Here is an 18,270-nt window from a genome sequence, read left to right as displayed (position 1 = left end):
TGTATTTAAAAATGCAAAGTGCAAATAGCTATGCTACAGGAGACACTTTTATAAAAACCTGAGCATGTGAATTTATAGGTTCATAGGTGAGTATTAGGCTATCTGCCCGAGGGCATCTATGAGCCTAGCCAGGATGTGTTGGCTTTCTCTGCCCCCTTAGATTAGTTTCCTGTGCCTCTGTCCAGCAGAGCTATTAGTTCCCTGTGCCTCTGTCCAGCAGAGCCACTGCAGTTATCCCCGGGGTAAATTTTCTGTTCTCCATCCACTCGTCAAGGTTTCTCTTGAAGAGTGTTAGTGAGTGGCTCTGCCTAATGTAGATTGGAATCCTGTTCCAAAGCATGAGGAGTCTTTGGGACAGGAATCTATCCCTCCAACACATCCTATTTATCATTGTGGTGAGGTTTAGATCCCTAGAACATGTGGCTCTTGAGGATTTGTTTTTTTTTTTTTTTAGGTGGAGCATGTCCATCAATTCTGGGTTAGACATGGCCTTGTATGTCAGGCAGAGATCACCTCTGAGTAAGCGGTATGCAACTGAGTACAGCTGGAGTTTCTTCAGTCAGGCTGCATAAGGCATCTGTTTGAGGCCAGTAATCCTCTTAGTGAGGTACTTCTCTGGTCTTTCCAGCTGTTCCAGGTGTCTTGTAAGGTACATCCCAAATGGGACATTGTATTCTATGATGGGTCTGATGAGTGATGAGTAGAGGGGCACAATAACCTCTTTTGTTCAAGATGCAAACTCTTTTGTGATTAGGTGGGCCACATAGAAGGATTTTCCAATCTACTTTGGCAATATAATTGTCAAAGGAGAGATTACTACCTACTTGGGTCCCCAGATCCCTTATTACATTTTCCGTATTTAGGGGACTACCAAGTGTGTCAGGCTTATAGGGCGATAGTTCCCAGGGTCCATTGTGACTCCACCTTTGTGGAGCGGGATAACTGTTGCTGTGCACCACTCTATGGGTACGTAGCCTGTAGAGAGGCTGAGTTTGAACAGTGTGTTTAGGTGAAGGGTTAGTTCATTTTGGAGCTCGTGTAAAACACAGCCTGGGACACCGTCTGGTCCCATTGAAGCTATGTTTTTGGCTTTGGTTAGGGCTGTTTTAACCTGTGTGTCAGTGATTGCCAGGGCTCTACATTCTTCTGGTATGGTTATGGGCCCTTTATGGGGTGAGAGGGAGGTGAAGTTTGCACTAAACCTGTCTGCCAGAATGTTGGCAATATCAGTCAGTTCAGTGTATTTTGTGCCATTCTGCATTAACTCAGAGCAGATCTGAGATAAACAAAGGATTTCAGGATGGTTATTCAGCAGAATATCTGGGACAAAAAAATGCAAACCAGGTTGTCAACGTTACACTCAAAGTGCTCACTATCAACACTAATGAACAAACACATAGACCCACATATGCAGAAGTATTCACTTGTAATCTACCCAAATCTCCAAGTCCTCCTAAAGGTATCTCTCAGTGACCCTGTGCTTACTCATAAAAAATAGCACCTCATACAACACATAACTCTGAAAAATCATAGTGGCCCCACTTCCAAGCCGATAAGGCAACACACCACACCGTGAAACTTTCTAATTGTTGGGATCGCCATTGTAAGATGTACTGATGTCCCCCTTAGCAGGCTAAATAAGGAGATCACAGTGAGCTGTCTGTCTGGAGCCAGAATCTTCTAAATCACGCATGCACTTAAGTCTTTAAACCACAAGTACTAGTATGATACGGTCATAGCCCATGTGGGCATAAGTGACCTAAGATATATCTCACTGGACTGTATGAAGAGAGACATGATGGAGCACTGAATGTGTCCTAGGCAGGTATGAATCTAACCTTGAGTACCTTTACCAGTGATGATGACAAAGTACCAGCAAAAAATAATTGACCTCAACAATTGGCTTAGTTTCTGGTGTCACAATAAAGGGATCCAATATCTGTCAGCCTGGGGAGACATGATCAACAAACAACAATGCTTTGCCAGAGATGGTTCGCACTTGTTACCACTTGGCTTCCAGGTACTGGCAAAAGCTTTTTTCTATACGCATAGTGCATTTTTTAGGCCATGCCAAGTTGTTAAACCCTCCAACATAACAAAAATCACTGTCAACCACCTAAAGGCACTGCTGCTCGTTGCTAGGAATGTAGATAGAAAACTACTCTCCCTGGAAGCTCTCATCCTGGAGTATGCAGACATATGTGCAGTAACAGAAACATAGTTCAGAACTGTGGAGAGCACCCCAGCTATTAAAGGCTACAATGCCTTTCATATATTTTGATCCCCTCACCTCAGGATAAAACAAAGGGAGGAGGTGTCCTAGTGTTCATAAAGGACAAGTACACTGCTAGACTGGTCCAACAACATGACTCACTTGTGCTGCTCCATACCCAACTAACCATAGGTGTGACCCCCAATCATATCCATGCTAGCTACAGATCCCCTAACATAGGTCTGGAAAACCACACCTTCTATCTAAATCTAGTGGAAGTTCTTAAACATTCAGCCTAACACCATACTTATGGGTTACTTATGTGACGACCGTGCCCTGGCCCAGCAATCAAGAAGCCTCAATCCTCACCACTGACCACTGACACCAGAGAGGGCAACTCCTAGAAGAGGAAAGGATAACTAATACACACAGTAAAGTACAATTTCCCTTAAGTGCACACAGAGATCACAGTCAGTCTGGGGCTGGTTGCTCCCTTGCTCACCAGGTCCCCAATAAGACTCTCCACTGACACAGCTATAGGGTCCAGATCTCATCCCAGCTGGCAAGCTAACCTCCAGTACCCTCTTTGTCCAACCAGTGCTTTGTGTCCCTGCCCAGGTAGCTGACACACACCCACCCTTTGAGATGAGTATTTATACAACTTCACTAACACTCCTGGGAAAGGCTGACACAGATTCTCCAGCTGTGCCCCTTTACCCAGACTAAACGGTAGTAATTTCTGCCACCACCAACTAATATTATCAGCTAATAAAAGGCCCTTAAAAGGGTGTCCAATTATTATTGTGCATTATTATTATTATCCAATTGGTAATGTGACTATTCAGTGTAAGGCTTATTTTAGAGTGGCCTATTACAATGAGCTATATAAATATGCAATGTACTCTAGAGCCTACTTCTCTGTACAAACCAGCCACAGGTAAAGGTTTTTAAAATATTTAATAATAAATAATTAAAACACAAGGCAATACTAATACACCACAGAGATATCTAAGAGTTCAGGGATCACACAGAAACTTAAAATAATACAGTAGGACAGGTCTGATGTCAAAGAAAAACACTTAATCTAACTGTCTAATCCTTACCTATTCTTAACAGAAAACACAGTGCTATAATCTTACTTGCATACATAAAGTGCATAATAAGCAGTGCTGGGTTGATGGTCCAAGGCAAATGCTTTTAGTCTCTCACTGAACAATAGTTTTTAAACACTAACAAACAGCTCTGCTAAGGCCCTCCCAATTTACATAATTTTTGACACGTAGGTTTTCTCAGTATTCACATTGCATCATCTTGACACTTAGTCTGGAGTTACCAGGCAAACAAACTGCATTATTTAGCAAGCTAACACCTGCTCAGGAGACTACAACAATACAAGGCATTTCACATATACACTTTAGCAGAAACCAGAGCAATAAAGCATCTTCCACATGTAAATTCTGGCCCTTAACTTTAACCTTAAAACAATGGGCATGAAACCTTCATCCAGACTCACTGGAGCCGACTTGTAAAACATCAAAGAGATTCATAAGATCTTTCCAACTTCAAAAGACACATTTGAAATGCTTGGCTTGGTTTTCCTTACAGCAGATGGCAATGTTGCAACAACCTTGAAGTTCACTTTTTACAGTGTTTTCTTTAATTTAAAAACACAAGACAGTATTTTACATTTATTTATACGGTTGATAGAATTATGTATCAAATTCTATTTGACTAGGCTGGCAGCCTTTGTCCATCTTCCTCCAATCATTTCAACTTCAACTACCCCTCCATAAACAGGGAGACTTATATGACCCATAATTCACTTGCTCAGAGGCTTTTGGAGTTCATCAGTGCAAACACCCTGGAGCAACTAGTTAGCTCCCCAACTAAGAGGTACAAATATCCTAGACCTGGTACTCATGAACATGTGGGGACGCTGTTTTGTCCTGCATATTAATTCCTCCCTGACCACAAAATGATCTCCCTTAGTATTAAAACTAACCCGGAACCCCCATCAAACTCCAGACGTGTTAAGAACTTTGCTAAGGCCAACTACCTCAAACTAAGTGACAGCTTGTTAAACTTCCAAGCCATTCCAGACCCAGATGACACTGACGCCTACTTGGTGCTGTTCATAAAAGCACTGTACAACCACATTCATAGCTGCAGAGAGAGGAGGCAGCACCTGTCCAAGTCAAACCTGTTATTACTGGCACCCTTAGCATAAGCAGGCTATTCATCAAAAGGAAAAAAAATCATCTCAAAAGTCAAGAAGGAACAGACAACACAGCGCAAAAAGATACCAGTCTAAACAAACAAATTAGAGTGCTGAGCAAATCTGCCACAGCCAAGTAAGAGGCAAAGATAGCCTCCTAGGTGAAAGATAACCCTAAGACTTTTTTAATTAGGTTCTTAACCTCAGGGGAAATGCCCAACATCATGCCAAGTTGATCATGAATGGTAACACTTACACCCATCCTGAAACTATAGCAGACCCGCTGGCAAACCAGTTCAACCCCCCACCCTAATCACCTCCTACCACACTCAAAGAAATACCCCCAGCAACTCCCATTACTGGTCATTATGAGGCAACAGGTCCTTACTGTACTTGCTGAAGCCAGAAACACAGCCTCCTTGGATCCCACCAACATTCCAGGGTACTTCTTAAATAGCTTAAAACAGAATCTATCTGGGTCACCAGAAACCTTGTTTAACCACAGCCTCCAGATGGGCTTTGTCCCAGAGGAATGGATGACTACAGCAGTCATCCCTCTGCACAAGGGGGGGGGGGGCTATAAACTGACCCAGGGAACTACAGACCTGTAAACTTGACCAGTCTTCTCCACAAGGCCATGGAGAGGATTATTATGGCCATGATCAATAACAAAATAGAAAATCTCCAACCCTGGACCAGACCCAATTTGGCTTTGTCAAAGCAAAGCCTTGCCTGCTGAATCTGGTGGGCTTAGAGAAGGTCACCAGGGCCATGGATGATGGTAAACTGGCACACAGTGCTTATCTAGACCTGACCAACGCTTTTGTCACAATCCCCCACTCCAGATCATAGATAAACTTAGTGAGTTAGGCATAAACCCCTACATTGTCGGGTGGATAGCAAACTAGCTCACTGACAGGACATGTCCGTATAGGTGAATACACGTCTGATAAGAAACCTGTTACTAGCAGTGTCTCACAAGGCTTAGTGTTGGGACCCCTCCTGTTTGGTTTATACTTCTCTGAAGTGAAGGCCAATGTTGTAGGCCTCTAGCTCACCTAGTTCATTGATGACTGTAAGACGGAAGCAGTCATTGAATTCCCAAACAGTGTTGATGTCCTACAAGCGACTGGTGCCAAAAACCATGGTCTGAAACTAAATGCTAAAAAACAAATAATCTTACAGTTTGGTAAGTCAGACATTCCTGCAAATTATATTAATGATAGCACACCCCTAAAAGCATACCTAGTTGTAAGGGAACTAGGAACATGGATAGATGGAAACCTCAACTTTGACACCAGGTAGCTACAGTAGTGAGGAAATCCTTCTGTGTGGCTCAACTTATAAGTAAAGATACAGCATTAAGGTCAAAGGAAGTTAGAGTGCCATTGTAGTTGGCCATCATCAGGCCCATAATTGAGTACAATGCTCCCTTCTGCATGTACCTAACCAGGCACTTACACTAATTGGATTAGTCCAGAGGTTTCTTGCTAAAAAATACAAAGCATAAGACACATGTCTTATGTGGACCCAACTAATGGCCCTATCCCTTTACTCTGTCTCATTTTGTTTATCGAGAGGGGACTTGTGCCTGACCTGCAACGCATTCTCTGATCCATCCCTGATATAAATATGTAAATTTTTTTAAGGTTTAATTGTTCCATGGACCTAAACCTTATTTTTGACTCTGGCAGACCTTGCTGGACAGACAGATTTGTATCCCAAAGGCTACCTCATCTATGGAATAAACATCACATCTTTGTAAAACGAAGCCCGTCCCTCACTTTTTTCCATAAATAGTTTGGATAAATAGATGGGGAACCATAAATTCACTCCCAGGGTACTGCCCATGGCCATGACCCTTATGGTCAAAGGCAGTCTATAAAATGATTTATGGTTCCAGCACCCAAAGATCCACTACCCTGATACTACCCAATACCATTTCTGGGGAATTAAGATATGATATTGTCATATCCTGGATATTCTTGACTAGGCTTGTAAAGGCTGTTGTGCCATTAGCTTAGTAATCATCAATGAATATATGAACAAAGGAAAAGGGGAATACTTGCATTATCTGTTAGAGCAGGTCCAATAGTGATAGAAGAGGTAAAAAATAATAATAATAGATTTGTAGTAGTAAGTCGCTACTGCTGAGGGAGGAGGATTATATTGACATATATTTATATTTCACTTAAAACTGCTAAAGTGGAGCTTAAGAAAATTCTTGGAGAAATAATCAGCTTTCAGCAGGGAATATTACTGGGTGGGGAATGGAATTTGATTTGTAGCACTGAGGGTGTATCTGGCGGACCTAGAAAGTTAAATGTAACAAAAGAAGGTAGATTTTTTTTAAGAAATGTATGAAAATATTTGGTATGGAAGATGTGAATTCAGTAATGGGAGCTCGGAAAAAATTTAAATATTATTCTCCAAGTTACAAAAACTGGGCTAGGCTAGACAGAAGCTATATTTAACATAAACATGCACATTTAAATTAAAGTTTTGATACGCATCCAATAACTATTTCAGATTATGCGTCAATAATAACTAAAATAAAAATACAGGATAATGAAATAAACATGAGACTCTGGTGCTTCCCCATCTATCTGTTAAACAGAGAGGAATTTAAAGAACGGGTTGTGGAAATTATTCAGGAATTATTTGGGAAATATAGCTAGGGAGTGGGATAAAATGAGAGTGGAGTTTAAACATTGGGTAGAAATAAAAGAAAAAGAAATACGGTTAAGAAGTAACAAAGAATTATTTAGAGGGACTAACAGAGGTTAGAGTATTGTGGAATAGTGAGGATCTCACAGAACAAGAAGAGGGGCAACTGCAGAATGTTAAACAAAAAATAAAGGACTACCTGGATAACATGTATGAGTTTAGAAAGATTGCTGCTGAGCAACTCTTTTTTGATATTAGCTTCAAAGCGCAAAAGCTTTTAGCACAGCGGCTCATGCAACAGAAAGTAGAAAGGGTTGTTGCCAAGCTAAGGGAGTCTGTAACAAGGAAAATACACAGAGATCCCTGTAGATGTATAAATATTTTGGAAATTATATGAAAATCTGTATAAAGCAGGGGAATGTGGAATTCAAGAAAAAGTACAAATGAAATTGCTTATGGAAGAATTAAATATGCCAAGGTTAGAGGTAAATGAGGCTGAATTATTGATAGGTAGGGGAAGATGAGATAAAAGTGCTGATGTATAACCAATCTACTGGAAAGTTCCCAGGAATAGATGGTACTCTTGTGGCAGTTTGGAAGCTAGGAGGGAAGAAACAGATCAAGATCTGAAAAGTTTTGTCTAACAGTATTTTAAAAGGAGAAGCACCAACATCCTGGAAGAAAGCTGTGGTGGTTGAAATACCTAAAGATGGTAAAGACCCATCGGATCCAGCTCTATATAGGCCCATTTTGATTCTAAACCAGGATTATAAAATGTTTATTTCTTTAATGGATAAAAGAATGGCAAAGGTGATGTCAGAATTTATAATATGGATCAGTGTGATTTTTGTGGAGGGGAGCCAAACATATGAGAACTTTAATAGGACAATGACAATCCAGAGGGAAGCAGAATGTAAGAAAAGACCACTGGACAGAGTAAGCTGGGATTTTATGAGTAGGGCAATTGAAGCATCTGCATTCTCTGATAAAACAACAAGGTTGATTTAGGAGGATATGTGAGGGATCAGAGGTGAAAATTATGTGTGGGCAGTTCCTCTCTGATAAGTTGTGTTTGAACAGAGGAACCAGGCAAGGGTGTGCCCCCCCCCCCATTTATTTTTGTAACATTTAGAATAATTTGCAAAGAAAATAAGGGACTCTGAGAAATTCAAGTTTATAATTGGTATGGTAATCAAGAAAAGTTGGCTTTAATTGAAAATGATGTTATTTTGTACCTGATAAAACCAGAAATAGACATTTCAGTGTTGTGGAACATTCTGAGACAGTTTTAAGCTTTTTCGGGATACAAAATTAATGAAGATAAAAATAAAGGCAGTGGCTATAAACTATTTACCACAAATGAATTGGTTCAACAATACCCATATTTATGTGGACATGATAAAATGAAGTACTTAAAATTATGGATTAAAAAGGGTGCTGTTGTGGAAGCTAAGGATATATGGGAAGAGACTAAACAAAAGATAATGTAAAAACTGAAAAAGTGGAAGCTCTGTTTTATGGATGCAGATAGCAAGGTACATGCAGTGAAAATGTTTTAGTCCCTTTAGTTTTATACAGAGGTCAGGTATATTTTTATCAACCCAAAGAGAAGTTGTGGATAGCAATTAATAAAGAGTTGAATGATTTTATCTGGGAGGGTAAGATGGCAAGAGTCAAGTGGGATAAGTTTGATCCTCCCAGTAGAAAAAGGTAGTTTGGGATTACCTGATTTGAAGGGGTATTTCATAGCTACACAGTTCAGTCTCCTCTACATAACACAAGCAGAAACCTGTAATTCAAACTGGAAGGGGATGATGATGAAACAGGGGAAGCTCAAGAAATGAGGAGAGACTGGGATTTTGGATGCAGGTCCTTAAGGGGAATAACAACCGTATAGAATATTATATTCTTAGGGTAGCAGAAAGAGTTCTAAAAACTAAGCCAACACAGGAAAGGAAAAAGGAGCTTCTGACGAGGGAGAACTGCAGTAAGGGGTTCAGTGAGTAGGCAAGAGAGAGCTGGAATTTACTGGAGAAAACTGGCAAAGGACCAAGGTATTGGCAGTAAGTAATTAAAGAGGGAAAGGTAATAGAATGTGATGATGCCAAGAATGAATTTGGACTACAGTCTAAAGATTGCCTTCCCTATCAAGTATTGATATCAGAGCACAGGTAAAGAGAAAGGAATAGGGGATCCTAAGTGAAAGACCAGCACTGGTAGAGTTTAGTAGAATCTAGAATGGAAGCTGCTGTTAGAAAAGGGATAATTAGTAGGGCACATAAAGTATTGCATGATAACTACAGGAATCAGTCAGAGAAGTTTAGAAATGATTGAGAGGTTTATTAATAAGCAATTCACAAAGAAGCAGTGGGAGGATATCTATATATATATATATATATATATATATATATATATATATATGTATCTATCTCTCTTTCTCTATATATGTATGTATATATTTATATATATATGTATTTATATATATATATATATATATATATATATGTATATGTTTGTCTATATACACACACACACACACATATATATATATATATATATATATATATATGTATATGTATGTATATATATATATATATATATATATATATATATATATATATACACACACACGGCTCCCAAATATGCAACAAAGTGTAGTAGAAGTTTTGGGATCTTTGCCTGGAAGTGTTTGCATAGGTATTTTATACCCCAAACACTCCAAAGAATTTTTTCCTCAGGTTAATTGCAAATGTCAGAGGTGTAATGGGCAAGAAATAGGCAATTAGGAACATATATCTTGGGAGTGTAATAAGTTAGCAGACTTTAACAATTCCACACAGACTACTTTGTCATGAATACTGGTGAGCAAATTTGTGTAACTAAGGAAATTATTTGTTGATACAGAATTGCAGTTGCCTAGACATACTAGCCTTACTGAGTTTAATTTTGGTGGCTGCCAAAGAAACATTTACTAGAAAATGGAAATCAAAGTCTAAACCAACTGTACTAGAAGTAGTGAATATAGTCACAGAAATAAAAGAAGTGAAAGTGGGATCCTTAGAATAGGGTAGGAACTAACAAACAAGCTCATTTAGCCCTAAGAGAATTTATCCAGGATTATAAATTATATGACCCTTTTAACTACGGAGATAGTATTAATAAATCTAACAGATTTACATTTTACTTGCAATGCCACAAAATGTGGTCAAGAATAGATTTTTTTCTAATCTCAGACTCATTCATTATAACAGACCTGAAATGACCATCCACACTAGATACCTCTCAGATCACTCCAAAATTACATTAAACCTTGATGGAATTACAAAGAATTAACCTAACCAAAAAGGAGATAATAAAGGATATCCAATCCCTACTCAAACTAACCATGTCTAACATCCTTAAATCTCACTTACCCCCGGATATTGAATGGGCAGCAACCAAAGCTCAAATTAGAGGAATTTTTATTAAAAAAGCAGCCTACTATAAAAAAATTAAACTTAAAGAAGAGCAGGATTTAGAAACCAAGATACAAAAGCTCGAGAATGACCTATTAGCTAACTATAAAAATCAAACAGAAACAAATAATGAAACTTCAAAAGGAATTATACCTCTTACAAAACAACAATCTATCCTTCTATGAAACCAGAATGTTAGCCAACTACGCTAATGAAGTACAAATGCCATCTCGAGCACTGGCCAGAATTATAACCCAAACTAAACCTCACTCCCAAATATCTGAAATACTCTATGAAAATATCCATTGCACCAAAATGGAAGATATTATTAAAACCTTTGAATTAATATACTGTCAGACCTATGGAGAACAATTATCAATATCATCAAAAGAAGATAGAGCATGTTTTCTCCAAAAACTCAATTTCACGAAATTAAACTTAAAACAACAGGAAAAACTAACTGAACATCTCTCTATTAGTGAAATAACTACAGTAATTCAACAAATTAAATCACATAAAGCTCCAGGCCCAGACGGCCTTACGGTTGAATTTTACAAAACTTTCTACCCCATAATAGCCCAACTACTGTTCCATATACTGAATTATATAATAAACAATAAAATTAATGATTTGCACTTTAATGCATCTAAAACTATTTTCATACTCAAAGAACAAGCTGACCCAAAAAACCCAGATAGCTGTAGACCTATCTCACTGTTAAACATTGACACCAAAATATTAACATCCATACTTGCAAACAGACTGAAAAACCTACTAGACAAAATTATCTCCCTTGAACAATCTGGCTTTACAACATCTAGGCAAATGAGTGATAATACACTAACTCTCAATACACTAATCTCCTATACTAATCATATTAATTCAAACATATATACATTAGTTATCGATGCTCATAAAGCCTTTGATCGAGTAAATATAGAATTTCTACTCCAAACGTTACCTTATTTCAATATACCCCAAAGATTTATCCAAATTCTACAAATATTATATAATAACCCCTATACATCTCTATACATTAACAAAACCTGGTCAAAAAGAATTTAAAAATGGAACCCATCAAGGATGCCCTCTATCTCCTATACTTTTTAATTTATACCTAGAACCACTCTTCCTAAGTATTAAACAAAATCTCTACTTTAACCCCCCAACAATATATAACACCAAAATTTTCCTATCAGCCTTTGCTGATGACTTGAATATTTACTGTACCATGCCATTCTCAGATATAAATAAAATTGTATTGACTATGGAACACTTCTCAAAGATATCAAACTACAAACTAAATAAAAAAACATATTTCCTTTAAAAACCCTTAAACCATTCTCACTCTTACGTCTGGTAGGTAAATTAAAAACAAAAGAAGTAATTAACTATCTAGGCATTACTTTCTCCAGAAACAATACTTAAATAATATAATGCAAAAATGGCAGAATATTATTTTAGACCTAAATAGATGGAAAAATCTAAAATTGCCATTTATGGCCAAAGTCTCTGTAATCAAAATGAATGTGCTACCCAGATTACTTTATATATTCATGACTACTCAACTAAACATACCCAATAAATATTTTAAACAAATTCATACTTTGCAAATTCATATGGGAACCAAAAAAAAAAAAAAAACAGAATTTCATGTGAAAAACTCACGACCCCAAAATATGAAGGTTCCCAATTTCGAGATATATTATCTAATTATACATTCTAACAGAGTATTGCAAATAGCTGAATTCAACCCAAAGAATAATGATTGGTCCCCACAGTGGCTTACAATATACCAAAGACACACCAAAAGCCTGGATATCAACCCAAAGCCCTACCATTCATAAATACAAATTTATTAAAATCATACAATATAATAGAACCTCTGAAACACTCTATATCAATAACACAAAAACTCTTTAAATATTTAAATCTTGCACAAACTATGATGATATTACAACCGTTGCACAAAAATCCCGACCTTAAAATAAACAATCAAACCCTAAACCTGAACTCCTTTCCTCGATTAATTAATACAACCATCCAAGACTTATACCCGTATCTAAACTGTCCATTACAAGAAATGAGAAACAAATTGAATCTCCCCAAATCTTATATAGTAATTTTAAGGCAAATTAAAGAACTATGTACTAGTTATCTCCAAAAGTACAATATAACAAACAATGATATAATAACCTGTAATTTACTCTGGAAAACCATCCTCTCATCTAAGAAATTCATCACTAATGCATATAAATTAATAAAAGACATCAAATTCCACAAAGATATACTTGTTTCATACTACTGGCGAAAGATTAATTCTTCCATTGATAACCAACAACTGAACCAAGCAATTAACCTAACAATTAAATCTATACCTCTTAAAAAACTAGCATTCACACAACGTGTGATTTATAATAATGCATATTTTACTCCCGCCATTCTACATAAATTCGACCCTAAGAAATCCCCATTCTGTCCTCACTGTAAAGACCAAACAGCTGATATATTATGTCTGTTCTGGAGCTGTAAGTGTGTATTTAAACTTTGGAACTCCCTTAAACTTCAACTACAAAAAATGGGCTATCAGACATCTACTCTCACCTGGGAATTTACTCTCTTACATATCTTACCAAACAATATTCCTAAAGCACAAGCAGTTACACTGATCAACTTGTCATTTTTAATGAAACTTTATATAGCAACCAATTGGCTTAACCCAATTAGCATCTCTTGGGAGAGTTTTAGAATAATGGCGACTAAACACTTATTAGCCCAACAAATGTTAATCGATAAGGAGAATAAAAACAATATGATTAGGAAGTTAATGGAACAAGTCTTTAATATTATTCTTGCTTAACTTACCACAAATAACCAGACTTAACTACGATCAAGAGGTCCTAAATTAATTAATATCCATGATCCATCTAAGTTTTCATTTTTCTTCTTTCCCTTCTCTAATTTAGATTTCTGCCGACAACAACTCTTACTGAATTGTAACACCCTTTTTTTTCGTTTTTTTTCTGAATATTGAAAGCATCCATGTATATAGTGTAAATATTATTGTTCGTTTTATCTCTTTTTGTATTAACCTCAATGCATAACAGCTGTCTTATTGTGAATATGTGATACCTCTACTTGTACTGTGTTTACTATTCTGTATTGATGAAAAGAATAAATAAAAAATATTGAGAAAAAAAGAATAGGGTAGGAACAAATTACATGGGAAAAATAAGAATTGTGGGAATAATACACACAGAATAATGTTTTGGAGGAGGAATGAGGTTGAAAGGAAGGCAGGAATTGACTAAGATTTGTAATGTCTGATTGACAGTGACTGGATAGACTATAAGTGATGTGTTATGTCTGTAACTGAAAATATGTCAGTATGGTTTGTTTTCATTTATATAAATGTATGATTGCTTATGTCATAAGTGATAATTCAGTAAAGATGTTTCTTGTTTAAAAAATATTAAGTTTCTTACTGAAGCATGGCATAGCAGAAGTTCAGATGATCTGAAACATAGGATGTATAATAAATTCCATTCAGGGAAATATGCATTTGCAAAATAATTTAAATGACACCATTGACTGGACCAAAGCAAACAAAATGCAGTGTAACATCTCTAAAAGTATTTTAACACAGTCAGAAAACCAGATATCAATTAATTTCTGATTTCCTAAATACTGAAAGTCAGACTTACGGAATTTGATAGATGCTAAACTGAAAACCAGGAGAGTTATAACTGCTACAGCAGATAAAGTAAATAGGATGTTTGCGACCTCTCATTCAGTTTTATTGAAAAAAATCCATGCATTCTCCTGGCGACATGTAATACTAGATGCGTAAGGCCATGCTTTAACTCCTCTGGTGTAATTCCTGTGGCACACTTAAGTAAAATAAAATACGAGAGGGTACAGAGAAACTACATCAGATGTTTTTAACATATTCTGCCATGAGATTAAGATTTTGAAGATGTACTTATCAAGGTATAGGAGGCTTTGATGCATTTTATGATTCATCATACCACAACATGTACATTTTTACAGAATACCTTATTATACAGGTAATGTTCAATTAAGCATGAATTAATGGGAGGTTTCAAACTCCATGTTAATCACATTAAGTAGGAATATACATGTAGATTTGTTATCTAATACAATTAACCAACATTCATGGATTGTGCAGTGGTGCAACACTTTGATTACCCACACTGCTTTGTTGTCCAGTTTGGTTCCTGACCATGTGCCTTCTGTATGAAAGTGCATGCCCTTCCTTTGTCACTGTGAGTACTTAGTGAGTTCCCCAGTTTTCTCTCACATCCCAAAGACATGTATAGGTAAATTGGCAATCCTGCAAACTGCTAATAGGTAAGGATGCATAAAGATTGTGTGTGTGTGTGTGTGTGTGTGTGTTTGTTTTGCAGTTGATTAGCATCCTCTCCACGACTGGCTTCTGGGTCTGCACCCACTTACTCTCTGGCACCCCTGCACCCTGAATATGATAAGGCGAGTATTGGAAAATGAATGAATCCATGAAGTCGGCTTCTTCATTTCTTCAAAACTTCTCCCTCAGTTGAATGTTTGACTCATAATGTCAGCACTTATAGTAACAGTGCATTCAGCAATCATGTTCATGTAGTCATCAGTAAATCCAGCAGACCTTTATTTTTTTGTAAGAAATATATCATCAGTAAATCCAGCAGACCTTTATTTTTTTGTAAGAAATATACATTAGATTTTAATATTGGATGTTTTAGATTCAGCTAAATTAATAGAAATTTAACGCATATTGGCAGATTTTAGTCATGTGAAGGAAGGGAGGGCTTTTAAACTGATTATTTGTGTGATCTTTAGCTCTGATGAAGTTCATCATTGAATATTGTTTTAAAAGTGTTTAAATAACTTGTAAAATGTTCCGTTTTCGGTGGTACAGCAGTGTGTTTTTTTAATTTGTTGCCAGTGTTTCTACTATACTCGTGTTGTGGTCCTCTACTTTTCTTTTTTCTTAAATAAGAAGGGATTCTTTAGTGCTATGAGTCACTTTGGGATCCGTATATATCCTGACCTGAAATATCTATATGTAAATGCATGTATATAAAGTATATATATATATATATATATATATATATATATATATATATATACAGAGAGAGAGAGAGAGGGGCATACATACATCTGTAGAGCTGCAGATTTATAAATGTGTGTACATGGTTTCACTTCAGAATCTCGAATTACTGAACGTTTGAACTTAATATGGTCAAGGCCATATGATCGAGTTTTCAAAAACTCAAAATTCCAAAGTGAATTAAAAAAAATACCCAAACACATCATTTCTGCAGGGGGGCAAGCCCCCCTGCACCCTCCCTACTTAAATATACCATCTACGTGATCACACTATAGTGAGGAAACAGGAAATCTCCCGTTCTGCACTTCTGCATACAGGGCGAAATGGGAGATTTCCCTTTTCCCCACTGTAGCGTGATCTCAGAGTTGATATATTTAAGTAGGGGGTTATGTGGGGTGCAGGGGGGCTTGCCCCCTTCAGAAATTATGTGTTTGGGTATTTTTTTTTTTATTTCACTTCAGAATTTTGTTTCTGAAAACTCGATCATGCAGTCTCGGCCATATGAAGTTCAAGTTTTCAGTAATTCGAGTTTCTGAAGTGGAGCTGTGTACATATATATGTGTGTGTGGGTGTATGTACAGATTACATATGTGTGCATCTGTATGCATATATACAGATTATATATGTATGTGTGTGTGTGTGTGTGTATATCTTAGCAGCATAATGTTGAATTAATTTAATAGTCTGTATCGTGTGTTGTTTAATATACACTTAGTGACTTACCTCGAGTAACTTCACATTTGGACTTTTGCATTACAGAATATTTGAAAATAGATTGTTACCTTTCTCTTCACTTTTACTTCTGTTGTGAAACAGTCTTTTATTTAGATTTCCATTGTTAAATTGTGTGTGCATAAGTTCAGTTACCCGAGTTTAGTGTTGCTCTCTCAACTTAACCTGCGTCTATCAACATTCTTATTTCCTGCTTTTGTATGATTACATATGGGTTCTTTATGGGTTCTTTAAACTTTATTTAAAGTATAGAAAGAACAGCTATGTAAAATCGTATCATAACAGTAGATTTCCTTCTCATTACTGTTGCACTGTACTAAACAGAAGGGATCTCCTGTCCTGGGCAGCCTGGCCAGTATACCAAAGCCTAATGATCTTGTATGCTCTGTATGTCACTTGTGCTTCCCGCACAGAACATAGGGCATAAAAGGGGTGTACGGATGCAGCTACCCAGAACTGAATTGCCCCGTCTGAGAACAGTCTCCATAGGGCAAAGGAGTCCATGCACATCCTGAAGGGAAAAAATGTAGAAGAAAAAAGAGAAACAGTCAGCCAGAAGACAATCTAAAACAAAAGCCAGAACAAACAAGAGGGGGTTGGAGGAGGGAGTGAATACTGCAGCAGTGACATCTGCTGTTGTGGTAAAATTTTACACAGCTGCGCTATGTCTTTCTATAACAGTGTTGCAGTATTTTAAACAGAAGGGGGGGGGGTAAAAAAGCTCAGGAAACAGAATGGGAGGTGGAAGGCTGAGAAGAGCCCTCAACAAACCCACATAAAATGTTTTCAGCAAAACCTGCTCTGGCTGTAGAAAACATATCCAGTTTATAATGCTTAGTAAAGGTTTGCACTGAAGACCAAGTAAGAGCTTCAAGCATAGAATTGGTGTTCATCCCCTTGAAGAAGGCACCAGAAAGGGAAACAGCCCTAGTGGAATGAGCTGTAGCTGAGGTAGGTAGAGATTTTATAACAGAAGGGAATGGCCTTAGATATCCAGGAGGAGATGATCTGCCTAGAAACAGCCAAACCCAGTGTCCTGGGATGAAAGGAAACAAAAAGCTGATCAGACTTACAAATGGCCTTAGTTTTATCCAAATAGTATCTGAGCTGTCTGTGCAAGTCCAAGGTATGCAGGACCCTCTCGTTTGGCAAACTGGGAAGGGAAAAAGGAAGGGAGTTGTGCCAATTGATTCAAGGAAAACTCATTTACTACCTTGGGCATAAAAGAAGGATTAGTATTTAGGAGTACTCTTTCTTTGTGAAAAGCCAAAAAAGGAAGAATGGCTATAAGGTCCTGGAGTTCGGAAACCCTCCAAGCAGAAGTAAGAGCCAGCAACAAGACAGTCTTCCATGTACAAAGTTGCAAAACAGCAGAATCCACAGGCCCAAAAGGCACCCAAATCAATTTTTCCAAAACAAAATGAAGATCCAAAGGAGGAGGAATAGGTTTCCTTGGATGGTGAATATGCAGGATGCCAAAGGAGGATCCAAGGGCAGACAAGCAGAAATGGCTGACAAATGGGTCTTCACAGAAAAATAGGCCAGACCAGACTGGTGCAACCCACACAAACAAGAGAGGACCTCCACTGAAAAAGGGTCCTGGTTGCAAGCATGGCACCAGACTAGAAAATCTTTTCCATTTGGACTTGTAAGATTTTCTGGTTGAGGGTTTCTTTGTCTCCTGTAAAACACATCATCAGAAAAGAGGTGCCTGAAAAGTATCAAAATCTCCTCACCCACAGTGTCAGTTGAAGAGTGGACAAGTGAGGATGGATGAGAGCCCCCCTTGTCCTGTGTGAGGAGATCCAACTGGTGAGGTAACTTGTGGTGATTGCCCCTGACCAGATACATTAAGAGGGGG

General features: G+C 37.5%; 1 protein-coding gene across 1 annotated transcript in view; it reads left to right on the top strand.

Annotated features, from left to right (window-relative positions):
- FTO (FTO alpha-ketoglutarate dependent dioxygenase) overlaps nucleotides 1–18,270 on the top strand; it is a 1,656,404-nt gene that overhangs the window by 404,952 nt on the left and 1,233,182 nt on the right. The gene's annotated exons all lie outside the window — the stretch shown is intronic.

Source organism: Protopterus annectens, chromosome 8.part1 (assembly GCF_019279795.1).
Source record: "Protopterus annectens isolate FY-2018-M chromosome 8.part1, PAN1.0, whole genome shotgun sequence".
Classification (NCBI taxonomy): Eukaryota; Metazoa; Chordata; order Ceratodontiformes; family Protopteridae; genus Protopterus; species Protopterus annectens.
This window is presented reverse-complemented; position numbering and strand designations above follow the sequence as displayed.